Source organism: Macaca mulatta, chromosome 6 (genome assembly GCF_049350105.2).
Source record: "Macaca mulatta isolate MMU2019108-1 chromosome 6, T2T-MMU8v2.0, whole genome shotgun sequence".
In the NCBI taxonomy this organism is placed as follows: Eukaryota; Metazoa; Chordata; class Mammalia; order Primates; family Cercopithecidae; genus Macaca; species Macaca mulatta.
In genome coordinates this window covers 117,703,690-117,721,090 of record NC_133411.1, presented here as the reverse complement: position 1 = coordinate 117,721,090, position 17,401 = coordinate 117,703,690, and the positions used below count along the sequence as shown (strand labels likewise).

Sequence of the window (17,401 nt, the reverse complement as noted above, 5' to 3'; positions counted from 1 at the left end):
AGCAGATCTTAAACTTTTGATGCAAATTACGCAAATATTTCTTGTCAATGTAGATTCAGAAAACAAACTGTTCAAGATATTTACTAATTTCTGCCCTTTCCAAAGAGGTCCTCCAAATAAATCCCCTCCCCAGAAACAGATCTTAAGTTGAGAATTTTTGACGGCAGCCTCCCTTTTGTTGCCGTTCTGCGTAGGCTCAGCAACCACCTGAGTATTCCTCATTTAAGAATCTCAGTACCCCCAGAGCAAAGAGCAGAGAAAAGGTGAGGCCTTTGCAAAGAGGGACAATTTCAGACCTCGGACCATTAGAATTCCTTTGCTTTCTCATCATCCCTCCAATTCTGATGCTCAGGAACTACATCCACATCACATAAACAGAAACAAACCTTCTGGCAGACTTGTATGTCTCTACTATCAACACATTCTAGTGTTCACAAACACTAGAATCATCACTGACTTCTAGGGAGTAACACATAATTATATTAAAGAGTTTAATTCTGTACCCATAGTCCATTCACTGGCTCTTGCACATGGGGATATTAATAACTGTCCAAGTTATTAATAAAATGTTACACAGATAATCTATTTCACTTTATAACATAAAGAACTTCTCAATAAGAAAATAGTATTTTCACCTGAGTATCTCTAACCCCTGTCACTGCTGACCAGAAACATGTTCTAAAACTAGAGTGGCAGGAGGGAAGCAAGTACATTAATTCAGTTCTCACCTGAAGAAAATCAGAAAGAAAAAAAAAAAACAACTTTAATCACTAAAGTAGTAGTTTTTCAAACTTTTTGACTACCACCCACAAGATAATATATTTTATGTCACGAACTAGTAAATAATCATATATGTGTTTATATAACTTTAATATAAAATGATTATTCTCCTTACTATGAGGTATGCCCAGTGATTTTTTCAAAAATTCAAATCTATTTAAATTTTTTTAATGTTTATCAGAAATCAGTAAACTTTTTGTCTCACTTAAAATAAATCCCTAGAGATTTATTTCACTCTGCATGACACTTGGCACAACTTTTTAACTTAGCAATTAATAAAATGACTTCCGTAATACTAACCATGAATGATTCTTAATGTTCTAAGGAATATATCCTCCCACATGATCAGTTACTATAATAATTTTTCATAGAATAATATAATAGCATTTTTATTCATGAATATTACTACTTAGCATTCTTCTTACAGAATATATTTCATTAAAAGTCCCCAAAAGTCAATGTAATTGCCTGGGTACAATGGCTAATGTGTAATCCCAACACTTTCAGAGGCTGAGGCAGGCAGATTACTTGAGGTCAGGAGTTCGAGGCCGGCCTGGCCAGCACAGTGAAACGCCGTCTCTACTAAAAATACAAAAAAATTAGCTGGGTGTGGTGGTGCGTGCCTGCGGTACCAGGCATTGGGGAGGCTGAGGCAGGAGTATGACTTTAACCCAGGAGGCCGAGGGTGCAGTGAACCAAGATCAAGCCACTTCACTCCAGCCTGGGCAACAGAATGAGACTCCATCAAAAAAAAAAAAAAAAAAAAAAAAAAAGGTCAATGCAACTGACATATCTATGGCCAGCCCACAGCCTTCCATCTAAAAATGAGCACCCTTTTCCTCTCCACCCACACAAGTTAGGAGGAGGCTTCTATATGAAGCTGACACCCAAGATCTAAGGTATATAACTGCCCATATAGGAACCAATATTTTGGCTAGAAGCTAAGTCATATTAATTCCTGAATAAGAGTAAAAGTTCACTAACTCGTGCTATAGAAGCTGCCCTTTTTAAGGCCCATTTCAAGGTTTTTGGTTTTTGGTCTGTTTTTTTTTTTTTACTCACCATTTTTAAGCTAGTTTAAGTTTCACTGACTACTTGAAATTGAATAAATTAATTCTGACAACAGTTCAAAAGGTCAGGTACAATTAACCAGGTAAGTTAATTCCAAGTAATAAAGACACTTTCTACAGTCCACATGTTCATAATAAGAAAACAAAACAGGCAGTTACCATGCAAGTGTATTTGAGTATTGTGTTCTAAGATGTTACGTTTTACTGTCAGTTCAAAAGGTATAATCAATTCACTGAATTCCACATTTTGCCCTATTTAAAAATTTTATTGTTATATTAACTATTATTCCTAATTCCCTAAATTTTTTAGTCTAACTTCAGAAGACAATCTCTCTACACATTTTCATTGAGACATTTAAACCACCCATCTGTCCTCCCATTTGCACAGATATTTAAACTGCACACTACCCATCTGTCTTTCTAGCTGGTATAAATGATTCACTAAATACACAACACTCAACTCACTAAGATTTTATGCTCCAAGATAACATTAGAAAAGTTAAGAATTTCCCAGATGCCTTTATCTTTATTAAATATAGTATATGACAAACAACCTGAAGCTATTAGAGCCAAAATTTAATCATCAACAGCTTACCAATGGTCATTAATAACAATTACAAAAATATTTAATGCCTTTGGAAACATCCAATGCGGAATCCATTGTATTAAAATGATAATAATAAATTCTCAAAACCACTTTCAGGTTTAAAACCAGATTTCAGGTTATGTTTTAACAGATTTTGGGGAGGAGTACTCCACAGCTCACATACACTTCTACATTTGGTTATAAGGCATACTTATGCATGCACATTATCAATCAATCTTTTATCTCCCTCCCTTGAAGGTATAAACAAAGAGTTTTAAAAACATGCTCACTTACCATGATTTAGAAAGGGATTCTATGCTACTTTTTACTGATTTGTTTGAAAATAAATGTTTACGGTGCTATATAGGATATATAAGTCAATTTCAGAAATGTTAATACCATATAAAAACCAATGTTACAAATAAAAACCTTAAAATTCCTTTTACTTAACAAAATTGTTGCAAAAAATAACCTAATACAATTCTGTTTACTTCAAAATATCTCAGATCACTAATATACTTTCTTAACTTTTAAATAAATGCATATGATCTTAAAATTATGTGAAGTATATAGAATAAAACAATTCTTATTTTTCATACAACAGATACAGAATCCTATCTTTGTTCTGTGTGCTTTTTTCCTTTTTTTCTTTAAACGATGACAGGCATTGGAGCAGGGCATGGAGTGTTCTACGTGTCAATCAACAAGGAGGAAAACATCCAATTTTTCCTCCTCCACATAATAAAATTCACAAAGAGATTAAATTATAATTCATTTGCCACTTGTTGACAAATCTATTTATTGTTTTGTAATAACAGAATGTATAAACAACATGTCACGCCATAAACAATATAATGAAGCTAGCAAAACTCAATTATGTAAGTTTGACATTTACAAGAGAAAGGCTAGACTACTCATTAAGCTAGTCTAAAAAGTCACCTTTTTTATTATAAATGTCTGAAGTGTTTGCCATTTGTGAAATATTATGGTAGAAAGCCTGTGATAATAAATAAGAAGTGATTATTTTCTAAAAATAAAGTGTCCACAAGTACACCCTGCTTTGATTTGGATAACTAAACTTTCTACTACCTTATAATTTTCCTTTCTTTCAGAACATTCCTTGTTAATATAGTTTGGCTCTGTGTCCCGACCCAAATCTCATCTGGAATTATAATCCTTGTAATTCCCATGTGTCAAGGGAGGGACCAGGTGGAAGGTGACTGAATCATGAAGGGGTTTTTTCCCTCCATGCTGTTCTCGTGACAGTGAGTTCTCAGAAGAGTTGATGGTTTTATAAGGCAGTTTTCCCTGCTCTTGCTCAGTCCTTCACCTGCCGCCACGAAGTCATGTCTCTTCCTCTTTCACCATGATTGTAAGTTTCCTGAGGCCTCCCCAGCAATGTGGAACTGTGAGCCAATTAAACCTCTTTTCTTCATAAATTGCCCAGTAAGTATATGTCTTTATAGCAGTGTGAAAAGAGATTAATATGCTCCTCAACTTCACAATTTTACTTATTACTCTACAATCACTATCCTAGGCACACTGAGTATGAAGAAAATGCACAGGAATTCATCTTAACTTATAGTTACTTGGGTCAAATGTATACACAAGTTTTTTTTCACATGGAAGTTAAATTCAAGTGCGATATGTAGAAACAATGAAGGAGCTACCTTTTTTACTCAGTGTGGTTCTGACAAGAACAATGTTAAAAGTCAATTCTAGTCTTAGCTTTTCCTTTGATTAGCTGTGCAGCCCCAAGCAAACCATTTAATCTAAATTTTAGTTTCTAAGTTTTAAACATAGGAGTTAAATTATCTGCCCTTTCTAATTCACTGGGTTGTAATATAGATTAAATGGCAGAAAATTGACAAAATGCAGTTAATAGCAAAGGCTAAATAAAGCACAGAATTTGGAAAGAAAAAAAGAAAAAAAAACTTTTGTGTTTATATGCTCCTATAAAGCATTAAAAAAAAATAATAGGTATGGCTAGGCACGGTGGCTCACACTTGTAATCCCAGCATTTTGGGGGACAGAGGCGGAAGGATCATGAGGTCAGGAGTTCAACACCAGCCTGGCCAATATGGTGAAACCTTTTCTCTATTTAAAAATACAAAAATCAGCTGGGTGGTGGTGTGTACTCCCAGCTATTCGGGAGGCTGAGGCAGGACAATCACTGGAACCAGGAGGCGGAGCGTGCAGTGAGCCGAGATCGTGCCACTGCACTCCAGCCTGGGCGACAGAGTAAGATTCCGTCTCAAAATAATAATAATAATAAATAATAATAAATAGGTATATACATATTTTGCTACTTTTAATAAATTTCCTGGCATAAGAAAATGTGATTTATCAAGAAACATTTATTAAACATTTTATGGGTTTTGAACTGTTCAGAGAACTGAAAGTGATACTTTATTTAAAAATTCAATATAAAACACCTTTAAAGAGCAAGTTCTCAAACTCTGTGTAATATAATTTCCTTGCATATATAGTGACTGCTACATTCGATTGACCCACAGTCTTCTAACAACCTGTAAAGTGAATGATGTACCATGTCCAAATCTACATTCCATAATTTTATGATACTGTGAATGAGGGAATTCTGGGTAGCTGGGATATGGCAGCAGCATAATTCTGAATCTCCCACATATTACCCAAAACTATAATAAAGAAAAAAAGGAAAAATATAACTCATACCCTCAGCATAACAGGCAGACAGAGTCCAAATTTTAAATTGGCTATGAGTAGAAAAGTAAACATCAAATCTCTACAAATGATCTCTCCCCCTCCCATAGCAAGCCTTTATGAAGACCAAAGGCTGTTGGGTGGGTTGTTTGGGGGTGGGTGTAGGGGGGTGAGGCAGGGGTGGGGATGAAGAGAAGAAACAGCAGCATGCTTAAGACTGATCTAAAAACAACCATCAGAAAAAGAAGGTCTGCTCTACATGTGAAAATACTGAAAAACTGTAGTGGTAGATTACAGCAGTGACAGTAATGTAAGAAAGAAGGAGGAACTAAGATACTATTTCTCATCTACCAAATTGAGAAACTCTGTTGGTGAGAATGTGGAGAAAAAAAATTCATACATTTCTAGTAGAAATACAAATTGGTATAACCCTTATAGAAGGAAATTTGGCAATATCTAACAAAATAACATGTAAATATACTTTTTAACCCAGCAATCACACTTCTTGGAATTTATATCACACTTCTGGGAATTCATTCCTCCAATCACACACACAAACACACACACAATACAAAACACATATATAAGGTTATTTTAAGCTATATGTCCATATGTAGGAAAGGGCTTAAATAATCTTAAAGTGGCATGCAGTTGTTGAAATGAATGAAAAAACTAGCAAGAGACTGACGACAGAAAAAAAAAAGAATGAAAAAACTATCTACCAACTTGAATGTTGTCATTTTCAGGATGCATTATCAATGGAGAAGCAAAGGAAAAAGAATATTATATAATCGTAGTTTTGTGCAAGAAAGAAAGGGAAATAAAAACGACTGAGTTTTCTATATGGTTTTGAACAGTGTTAACTTTTAGAATCACTAAAGTTTCACACAGAAATAAACAAAATTAACAAGGATGGGGGGGGGCAGAATTAAAATGAGATACAACAGAAACAAATGAACCAAACTGTATTTCCAGTGAGTAACACTAACCACACTAAAAGGAGTAGGGAAGTAATTTTGTAAAAAACTAAGTAACTTTGGAAAACAGTATATGATTACAAATAGAAGGCTAAAGACAAGAAAATATTTAAACAAATACCAAACTGTAATTTTTAAGTTTCATTTTTCAGAGGCATGAGTTAGCAATATTGAAATTACTTTCTGTGTATTCTAGCATTTGAGCAAGTAAGTAAAATATTGTGAATAACAGAAGCTAGGTTTCTCACTGCCAGAGAAAGCAGTTGCAAATATATAAATAGGAAGAGAAGGAATAAACTCTATGGTATTGGATTTGAATTTGAAGTATCAATGTGAACCCCTCAGTGTATCCCTAGATAGACCAATAGATAACAGAAAAAAAGCACAGGTGTACATGAGTGTGTACATGTTGCTTATTTCCTGTCTCTGTCAATTAACAGGACCTAGAACAAGATACTCCACTAGCAACGAGCACACCAACGGCCAGATATTGTTTTCCAAATACAATTCTCCAATAAAAGGAACTAGGGTTTCATAGAGAAATGGAACCTGAAGTAGGAAAAGTGTAAGATGAGCCAGAAAATACGTACTCAATGAATGATAGGAATGTGTCAAAAGGACAGAGGAGCCAGTTTGAAGTGGCTCCCACTGCCCAAATCTGAGCATGATAGTATAAAATTATTATAGTAGAAAATTATAATCCATGAATAAAAATCTGAATCTGTGAGTTCATTCTAATACATTAAATTAATACATAAATTTAAAAAATAAACCAGAGAGAGGGAAAAGCCCTTCCATATATTAAAAACAAATTAATAAATGTAAAAGGAATAATGGAATTAGACAATTACCATTTCACAATTGCTATGATAATAAATAATTTAGGCAAGCACCATTGATAGAAAAACTAGTGGGTGAAAATCTGAAGAGTAACACCATATTTACACAGTGTCAATGTTTTCCCTATAATACTTATTAACAAGGAAAAATGAAAATGTGACTTTAGTGTGGAGAAATCAAGTATATACCACCTTATTCCAATGATCAAATTAATATCCAATAATGGGATGAACTGACATCATGAACCTGATATAAAGCACCGACAACAGAACATTATTTCTATGGTATTCCTATGAAAACTAAATAACAAATATTATGCAGAAAAACAAATCAAGGAATACTCCACAAAATAACCGTCCTATACCGCTCAAAAATGTCAACGTTTTGCGAACCATAAAGACTTTTAACTATTCCAGCATAAAGGCAACCAAAAAGATATGACAACTTAATAAATATACATTTACTTTTTATATTTACACATACACACATACACATACATATATATGTACCACATACAGAGACAGAAAAGTACAAAGCAAATGTGGTAAAATGTGAACATTCAGGAAACGTGAGTGAACGGTATATGGGAATTCTTTTTACTATTCTTTCAACATTTCTATAGGACTGAAATGATGTTAAAATATAGTTAAAAGACAGCTGTGAAAACTGGATCAAACTTTTAAAGTAACAGAATAATCATTATATATAAAGAACTGGTGTTATTCAGCCTACAGATAAGAAGCCTCAACAATTTGTTCTTTAAATATCAAAACACTGATTTCCTAGTTCAGAAAAGAAAATTTAGTTTTAATTTGTATGTCTCCTAGCAGGTATGTTTCCACTGCATGTAATATTAATACAAAAAGAAGCCATACTATGAAAAAAAAAAAGATTTAACTTTACTTTAGAAGACTAGTCAAGTATGTGGAAAAACAACATTTACAGAAAATTTAGGGCATTCATCCTTTAAATGTTTATCTACAATCCATGTTGTCCTAGGTTATATGAGGGATGCACAGTTATAGTCTCCTCCTAAAAGATATTTGATAAGAAAATTAAAATGAAGGCTCACCAAATAGTCATCATGTTAAGATATAACTGTACCACAAGAAGTGCAGAGATCATCATTAACTTAGCATAAACAACCACACACTAACCTCCAACTCCTAATATGTACTATGATATGAAACGTATCTAATAAGTTGATGAACACACTTAATAAACTGGCTTAAAAGCTACATGTTATGCATAAAATATCTCTAGAAAAAGCAGATAATATCTGTTGCCTCTGGAGGAAAAAAATGAATAATGACTGGGGAAAAAAAACTTTTCACTGTGTACTTAATAGTTTGTACCTTATGATTTTGATATCTGAGCCACATTACTGTGAAGAGGGAGTCCGTGAACCCCATTTTTAGAAATTACTCTGAAGAGAACTTCCATAAGCTTTCACCAGCATATCTAACTTTTTTATCTGAATCCATATCTCTCCATCTCTCCTAAACTATTACTACGAATAAACTGTCCTTGTTCAAAGTAAAGACTAATCTATTTATTTGGGTACTAGATGTATCCTCTCTCACCTACTCAGGGACATTTCTCCAGCAATTCTTCCTTCATTCCTGCTGCCTCAACTGTGTTTCCTTCCCTAGAAGTGCAGTTTCATCAGCAAACAAGTTGTAATAGCTCCCAATCTTGAAAAACAAACAAAAAAAAACCTCCCTTTACTGCACTTCTTCCAGTTACTTCCATATTTCTCTCCTCCCCTTTACTGCAGAACTGATACTGGTTATCTCCAGTTTCTTTTCTCTCCTTCTTTCTTAAACCCAGTCCATTTAGGATTTTCCCTGTACCACTCCACTGAAATTTCTCTTGTCAAAATCACCAATAATGTACACTTTGCTAACTCCAAATCTTAGTCCTCACCTTATGTTTTAGCAGTACTTAACCTAGTTAATCACTTGCTCTTCCTTGAAACCTGTCTTCCCATATTGTCTTCCAGAATAGCACATTCACTTAGTTTTCCTATTGGTCTTTTGTATTATTTTTAACTCTTTATTTCCCTGACTTCATGTTGGGCTCAGTCTTTGTTAAGACTCTTCTCTTTTTTTATCTTCATTCATACTACTGGTAATGTCATAAAATCTCATGGCTTTAAAATGACAATTAACATTTCATATTTATAGTTCTACTCCAGACCTCTCCCTGGAACTGCTGAACTAGAGATTTAATTCAACATCTCCACTTAAGTATCTAATAAAACTCTAAAAACCGGTCTTCCCACATTTTTCCCACCTCAGTTACTAACAATGCCATTCTTCAGTTGCTCAGGCCAAAAATCCTGGAATCAGTTTTTTCCTCTTTTTCTCACAAACTACATCCAATTCAATGGCAAATCCTCCAGGCTTTTTTTGTTTGTTTGTTTGTTTTTGTTTTTCGACAGGGTGTTGCTGCTCTGTCACCCAGGCTAGAGTGCAGTGGGGGCAATCTTGGCTCACTGTAACCTCCACCTCCTGGGTCAGGCAATTCTGGTGCCTCAGCCTCCCTAGTAGCTGGGACTATAGGTGTTTGCCACACGAGGACTGGTTAATTTTTTGTATTTTTAGTACAGACAGGGTTTCACCATGATGGCCAGTGGCCAGGTTGGTCTTGAACTCCTGGCCTCAAGTGATCTATCTGCCTCAGCCTCCCAAAGTGCTGGGATTACAGGCATGAGTCACCGCGTCCAGCCAGTTCTACTTTCAATAGATAGTAGATTTTCATTATTTGTGAAAGTTGTATTCCTGAATTTACCTACGGGGTAAAATTTCTTTAAAACCCCCAAAACAATACACGCACTGCATTCCAGGTCAATTATGGGTATGCCATGTGCAGAGCAGCAAAAAATTTGAGTAAAGGCACAGGTTCTGAGCTGAGGTTGAACAAAAGTAGGCTCTGCTCTGTTTCAGCTTTTACAACTGTAAACAATTTGCAGTCTATGTGGTGCATTTTTCACATTTTTGTGAATTTTGTTAGTGATTTCACTGTTTGAAATGGCGCTAGTGCTGAAGTCTGTCTAATGGTCCTACACTCAAAAAGGCTGTGATGACCCTTAAAGAGAAGATACCTGTATTAGATAAGTTTCATTTAGCCATGAGTTATAGCACCACTGGTTGTGAGTTCAATGTTACATAAGGTGTCTTTAAATGAAAACATACATAAAACAAAGTTATGTATTGATCAGTTGCTGAAAATGTTGCCATTGCTTGCAGGAAACAAATCTTTATGTCCCCTAGGTGAAACAAGTCAGCACTAACTAATTTAATGTACACAGTGACTTTGTCAAACTACCATGAATAACAAGGATTCATTGTTTATACAGAATTTGAGCACTTCTCAGCACTTCTTTTGCTACCAACCAGGTCCAAATCAGCATGACCCCTTGCCTAAACTACTGCAACAGCCTGGAAGTAACTGTCTCCTTACTTTTGTCCTTCCTCTCTCATTTCAGACTATTCTCAAAAAGGTTACAACAATTATCCTGTTAAAATGTAAGTTCATTCACGTCACTCCTCTGCTCAAAACACCCCAATGGCTTCCTATCTTACTTGAGTAAAAGTCAGTGTTTTAAAAGAACTACCAAGATCCTCAACTACCATCATTCTTCATCTCTGACCTCATGTCATACCTCCATGCCTCTCTTATCAATCAACTCAGTTACAGACAAAAAGGCATCTGCACTGATCTTCAAATATGCCAGAAATGATAAAATCTCAATGACTTTGTTTGGCTGTTCCCTCTACCTGGAGTACTCTTTGCTACAGATGATCACGTGGTTCATTCCCTGACTTCCTTCACTCTTTATTTAAACGTTTCTTTCTCCATGAGGAATACGCGATCATCTTCTCAATACTCAATCTCCCTACCTTGTTTCGTTTTTCTCCATGGTATTTATTTATCACCATTTTACATGCTATGTTTCACTTATTTCTTTATGAATCAGCTATCTTCTGCTCTAAAATGTAAGCCTCAAGGAGGCTGGGATTTTTGTATATATTGTTATCTACAATATCCCAAATTAAGACAGCAGTGACTAACATATAGCAAGAACTCAACAAACAGTTCTTAAATGCATAAATTGATATAGTTCTTATTTGAAAAAAAGAAATTCAAACAAATCAATTTTTTAAAAGTTATTGAAAGATTATAATTTTACCATGTGCTGTTTAGGTCACACTGTTTATATTATCAATACTACCTTATGACATTTATATCATCTTTTTAGTAATGAAGTCCAGAACTAGTATTGCTAAGAAGCTTGCCTATAAAATATAGAAGATAGAACTTCTCTTAATTTTTTCATGTGTAGAACTTAGCTTTGTTTCCTTAACAAAACTAAGCAAAATATGGACAAATTTAGGAAATAATATAAAGAATATAAATGAATCATATAGCATATTCCATCCCATATACTTCAGCATTTAATGAGATTATTATAACTGTCATTCCAATTTCTGCACAGCTTTAACCCAATGCAAATTTCATTAAAGCTAAGAGTGCCATTACTTTTAATTACCTTGTAAAGTTCCTATCATATTAAGGAAATTTCACTTCATACTTTATGCAGCAAAAAGCATTCATTCCGTAAGTTAGCTGCTGATATATATTAATCACTAAATCCAAAAATAAGTGGAAACCTCTCATTTTCAGGTCACTTCAACAGAACTCATGACCAACCACTGTAGCTTCAACTCTACTTTGGCAACTACCATGCCCAATATGAATTTTTCCATATGTTCAACTGAGAGAGAAATTTGAGTTCCAGAATATAAGGACCTCCATATAACACCCACACATGATTTTGATATTTTAATATCACCAAAATATACAGATATTGAATAAGAAGGCTAGTTGCCATTCTTGGTGAACTCAAATTGAGGAAATTAACTAAAATAGCTTTTAAAAAGTCATATCCATTTTTTAAAATGTGGACTTATTCAAACATAAATTTAACCATCTGTCTAAAGGCTGGACTCATTTCAAACTGGTTTTCATAATTAAAGTACTCTACAGAGACAACTCAACAGATGTAATCAATTTTAATTGGCTATAAAATATCACAAACTATTCATAATGCATGAAGAGGCAATTTAAGAAAATCTACTTCCCAATTACAGAAAAATTTACTTTTGAATGAGACTTGCAGCTACTCCCCACAGTTCTAGCAGTAGGTATCCTCTCACTCTGTCTGCTTAGGGTAAATGACGGCTTACAAATTACCAGAGGGTTTACCAATCCCTTAGCACTCTTTTATTTATCAGAGAAAAAGGATAATTAGGAAGATAGTTTGTTTCCCTACTCGTGTGATAAAAGAGGGTGAAGATAACTCCTTTCAAGTGCCTCTAGACTGATTGACATGGGCATGTGTAATGTAGAGTAGCTATCCTGTTTTCTTTTTTTTCCCTAAACATGATGTGTGATAAAGCAGAAGCATTCAGACTCCTACTCATGTAAGAAAAGGCCTCATAAATACTATGATCGGTATTTTGAGGTTTGGTAAACATAAAACCCTAGCATAACTCTAGACCTACAGAATCAATTAAGTAGGCTATATCTGAATATATAATTAGAGTGTAGTTATTTTTAACATCTTTTCTGATACTTCAGAATATCTTTAAGTAAACTATAAAACTTCAAAAAAAAACCACATTTGAAATTATTAAATTCAATACCATACAATATGGTTTTGCTTACATATTATAAAATTGGCATGCATTATATTTACTCTTTAATTTTTTTTTTTTTTTTTTACTTTGAACAAAGTACTACATGGCATCTGCACAAGAACCTGCATGTATATATATAGGTGAAGATGATTGATATGGTTTGGCTGTGTCCCCACCCAAATCTCACGTTGAATTCCCACATGTTGTGGGAGGGAGCCAGTGGGAGGTAACTGAATCATGGAGGCAGGTCTTTCCCATGCTGTTCTCATGACAGTGAATAAGTCTCATGAGATCTCATGGCTTTATAATGCAGAATTTCCCTGCCCAATCTCTCTCTTTGCCTGTTGCCATCCATGTAAGACATGACTTGCTCCTCCTTGCTTTCTGCTATGATTGTGAGGCCTCCCTAGTCATGTGGAAATGTAAGCCCATTAAATCTCTTTCTTTTGTAAACTGCCCAGTCTTCATCAGCAGCATAAAAACAGATTAATACAATGATGTATATTATCTACAACATGAACAATTTCAGGAAATTGTGAGCCCAAAATATCTGGGAATAAATAAACTCATATAACTCTCAGAACAAATTAGGAAGGATGATAAAGTCCACTAAGACTCTAAAACTTAGGTTAATGTATTTTGATCTTTCATTATCACAACAAAGTTTAATTTAGTTCATGTTCTTCATAGGAAGAAACAAAACCACCAAAGGCCATGGACACTGAAATCAGACAGATTTGGTTTCAACTATTTCTTATTCTCCCCATCATGTACTTAAAAACTGTTTGTCTATGGGAAACTATCTAACATTGTAAGTGACCATTATTATTTTTTTTGAATACTGTAAAATAAGTGTAGTAAAATCAATATGATCTGCCCTAAATAAACAGAAAATTACTGTAATAAACAGAATACAGATATTCTTTGCAGCATTTTTTCAGAAATCCCTTGACAAGAAAAAAAGAATAAAAAGTAAATCTTAAAAGTTTAATGTCTTCTAATAGAAAAACAAATAGTATTCCAACTTAAAAAAATAGATAAAACATTTTCCTTCAAGTTTTATACAAAATTTTTTCTCATTTCACATGAGATCAAAAGACAAATCAAACACAAAGACAAAATACTTAAGTGTGTACAGTGATAAATCTAAACTTATGGAATTCCTTGAAAAATCAAACACTATAAAAGGATTATCTAAAGTATACAAAAACTTCAATTATTTAACTTATGCAGAAGAAAAATCAGAAACACCTTAACTGTAATCCTCAGATTATTTATGAAACAAAACAAACACACGGAAAAGTATATTATAGATTTCATATAGAAAAACAGTAGAGAATCATTATAAATTCCAAGAGGAAAAACAAGCTCAAAAAAGGCACTAAAAATATTATTTATTTTCTTTTTTTGAGACGGAGTCTTGCTCTGTCGCCAGGCTAGAGTACAGTGGCACAATCTCAGCTCACTGCAACCTCCACCTCCCAGGCTCAAGTGATTCTCCTGCCTCAACCTCCCAAGTACCTAGGACTACAGGTGCGCACCACCACGCCCAGCTAATTTTTTTTGTATTTTTTAGTAGAGATGGGGTTTCACCATGTTGGCCAAGTTGGTCTTGATCTCTTGACCTCGTGATTCACCCGCCTCGGCCTCCCAAAATGCTGGGATTGCAGGCATGAGCCACTGCGTCCAGCCCTAATAATATGCTTTTTAAACTCCCATCATTTCACAAACAAAATGTTATTATTATTCTCTCTATCATGAATTAAGACAATGTTCTACATTTTATCCTTGGACTAAAAGTCTTATAGCTTTATTAAAAGTGTTAATGAGACCCAGTCTGATAAGTTTAAAATTCACAATGTATAGCGTCTCATCAAAAGTTATCAGGCATTCAAAGAAGCAAAAATATCTACCCAAAATGAGGGAACAAATCAATCAACTGAAAGTGACTGACACAGAAGTTAGAATTGGGTGACAAGGATTTCAAAAGAGTTATTATAGTGGTATTCAGTATGTTCAAAAAGTTAAGTAGATATATAAAAGGTTTAAGAAAAGACCTAAATCATCCTTGAGGAGGCAAAACCTATACTGCCTGAGTTAACAACAACAACCAAAAAAAAAAAAAAAAAAAAAATCACCACCAGATGGGATTAAAGGCAATTAGGCACTGCAGAAGAAAAGATTACTAAACTTTTAGACATAGTCACAGAAACTAACCAATATGAAACAGAAAAAAAAGGCAATGGGGAAAAAAATTAACAGAGCATTACGAGTCTGTAAGAGAACTACAAGCAGCCTAATATATGTATAACTGGCATCTCTGAAAGAAAGCAAAAAGAAAGGGGGAGACAAAATATACGTGAAGAAATAATGGCTGAAAGTTTTCCAAATTTGATGAAAATTAAAAACTCAGATACAAGAAGCTCAAAAAACACAAACATAAATTAAAACTTCAATAAAAAACTTACGACAAAGTAAATCATGATCAAATTGCTTAAAACCAATGATAAAAGAAAAATCTTAAAAGCTACCAAAGGAAAATGAAATGTTCAGAGCAACCAAGATAAGGATTATAGCAGATTTCTCTGTGACAAGGCACTGGAGAAACATCTTTAAAAACATGAAGGGGTAAAAATCTGTTTAAAAAAAATTCTATACCCCCAAAAAATATATTTTAAAAATGAAACTGAAATAAATATTTTTTCAGACATACATAAAGAATTCATTATTTGCAGACCTACATTACAAGAAATTTTAAAAGTAAGCCATTCAGGCAAAAGTAAAATGATACCAAATAGAAATAGAGACATAGATAAATAAAGAATGCTGGAAAAGATAAGTACATGGATAAATATATGAAATATTTTATTATTGAAGATAATTTACTATTTAAAAAAATGTAATGTGTAGTTTGCAACATAAACAAAAGTAAAATATATAAAACATATCACTATAATAGCACAAAGACAGGAAAAGGAGAAACAGAACTATACTACTGTAAGATTCCCATACTATATATATGGCATGTGTACAAAGTGGCATAATACCACTTAAAGATATATTATGGTAAATTACATACAAACTAAAATAAAACATTGGAGCTAACAAATCAGCAAAAGAGATAAGAATCTTCAGAAAAATGTTCAATTAATCCAGATGAAGGTAGAATAAAGGCAAAGTGAAATACAGAATACATGGAACAAAGAGAAAATAAACTGCAAAATGACAGATTAAACTTAACATGATAAAAAGTTACATTTAAATATTGGTCTAAATGCCACTAATTAAAAGGTGGGGATTATCAAGAAACAAAAGCAAGAGATAACTATATGCTGTTTACAAGAGATGCATTTCAGAAATAAAGACGGAAACTGGTTAAAGTATGAAAAAAGAATATAGATAGGTCAGATATGGTGGCTCACACCTGTACTCTCAACACTTTGGGAGGCCCAGGGAGGAAGGTAACTTGAGCTCAGGAGTTTGAGACTGGCCTAGAGAACACGGCGAAACCCCATCTCTATAAATAGTTAGCTGAGCATAGCAGCACATGCTCGTATTTCTAGCTACATAGTTGGCTGAGACAGGAGGACTACTTGAGCCCAGGAGTTTGAGGGTGCAGCAAGCTATAAGCACACCACCACTGCACTCCAACCTGAGCAACAGAGTGAGACCCTGTTGTAAAAAATAAAATATAAAGGAAAAAAGGAAAAAGAAAAATATATTATGTAAACACTAATCAAAAGAAAGCTGGAATGGCTACATTAATATCAAACAGGATGAATAACAGAGCAAAGAATATTATTGCCAGGCATAATAAAAGTCATTTCATAATAATAAAGTAGTCAGGTCATCAAAAGAATAGAATACTCATAAATGCTTACATACCAATAATAGTTTCAAAACACATAAAGTAAAAACTGATAGAATTACAAGAAGAAATAGACAAATCCACAATTATAGTTGGAGATTGCAATATCCTTCCATCAATAACTGATACAACACATAGACCAAAAAATTACTAAGAACATAATGAATTTGAATAATACTATTAAACAACTGTACCAAGTTGACAATGTAGATCACTCTAAAGAACAACAGCAGAATACACATTCTTATCAAGTGCACATAAAGCATTTACCAAAACAGACATTTACTGGCCAAAATAAAGTATTACATAAATTTTAAAGTCATAAAAACATTCTCAGACCACAATGAAAATAAATTTTAAAAAATTTAAAAACTCTAGAAAAATGCTAAAACATTAGGAAACTAGACGGCATTCTTCTAAATAACCTATGAATCAAAGAAAAACACACACAAAAAAACATAATCAAAAAGGAAATTAGAAAGCATTTTGGCCGGAATAAAAATGAAAACATATTATATAAAATTGAGGGGATATTGCAAAAACAATAGTATTTAAGGAACTTTAGAGTGCTAAATGCTTGCATTTGAAAAGAAGATAGTTCTCAAATCAATGACCTCAGCTTCCACATTAAGAAAAATAGAAAAAGTGCAAACTAAGCCTAAAGCAAGCAGAAGGAAGGAAATAAGGACCAGAGCAGAAATTGTTAAAGTAGAAATCACAAAAACAGAAGAAAAAAGACCAAAAGCTGGTCTTTGAGAAGATTAATAAAACTGATAAACCTCTAGTCACAATGATCAGGAAACAAGAGAAAAAGTACCAATAAAGGAAATGTCACTACACATTCTATAAATATAAAAAGGTGAATAAAGGACTATTATGAACAAATTACTATC

The 17,401-nt window shown here is 33.7% G+C and overlaps 1 protein-coding gene across 7 annotated transcripts in view; it reads right to left on the bottom strand.

The window, feature by feature from the left end:
* The window catches only part of FER (FER tyrosine kinase), a 445,427-nt gene that overhangs the window by 327,056 nt on the left and 100,970 nt on the right, over positions 1-17,401 (bottom strand). The gene's annotated exons all lie outside the window — the stretch shown is intronic.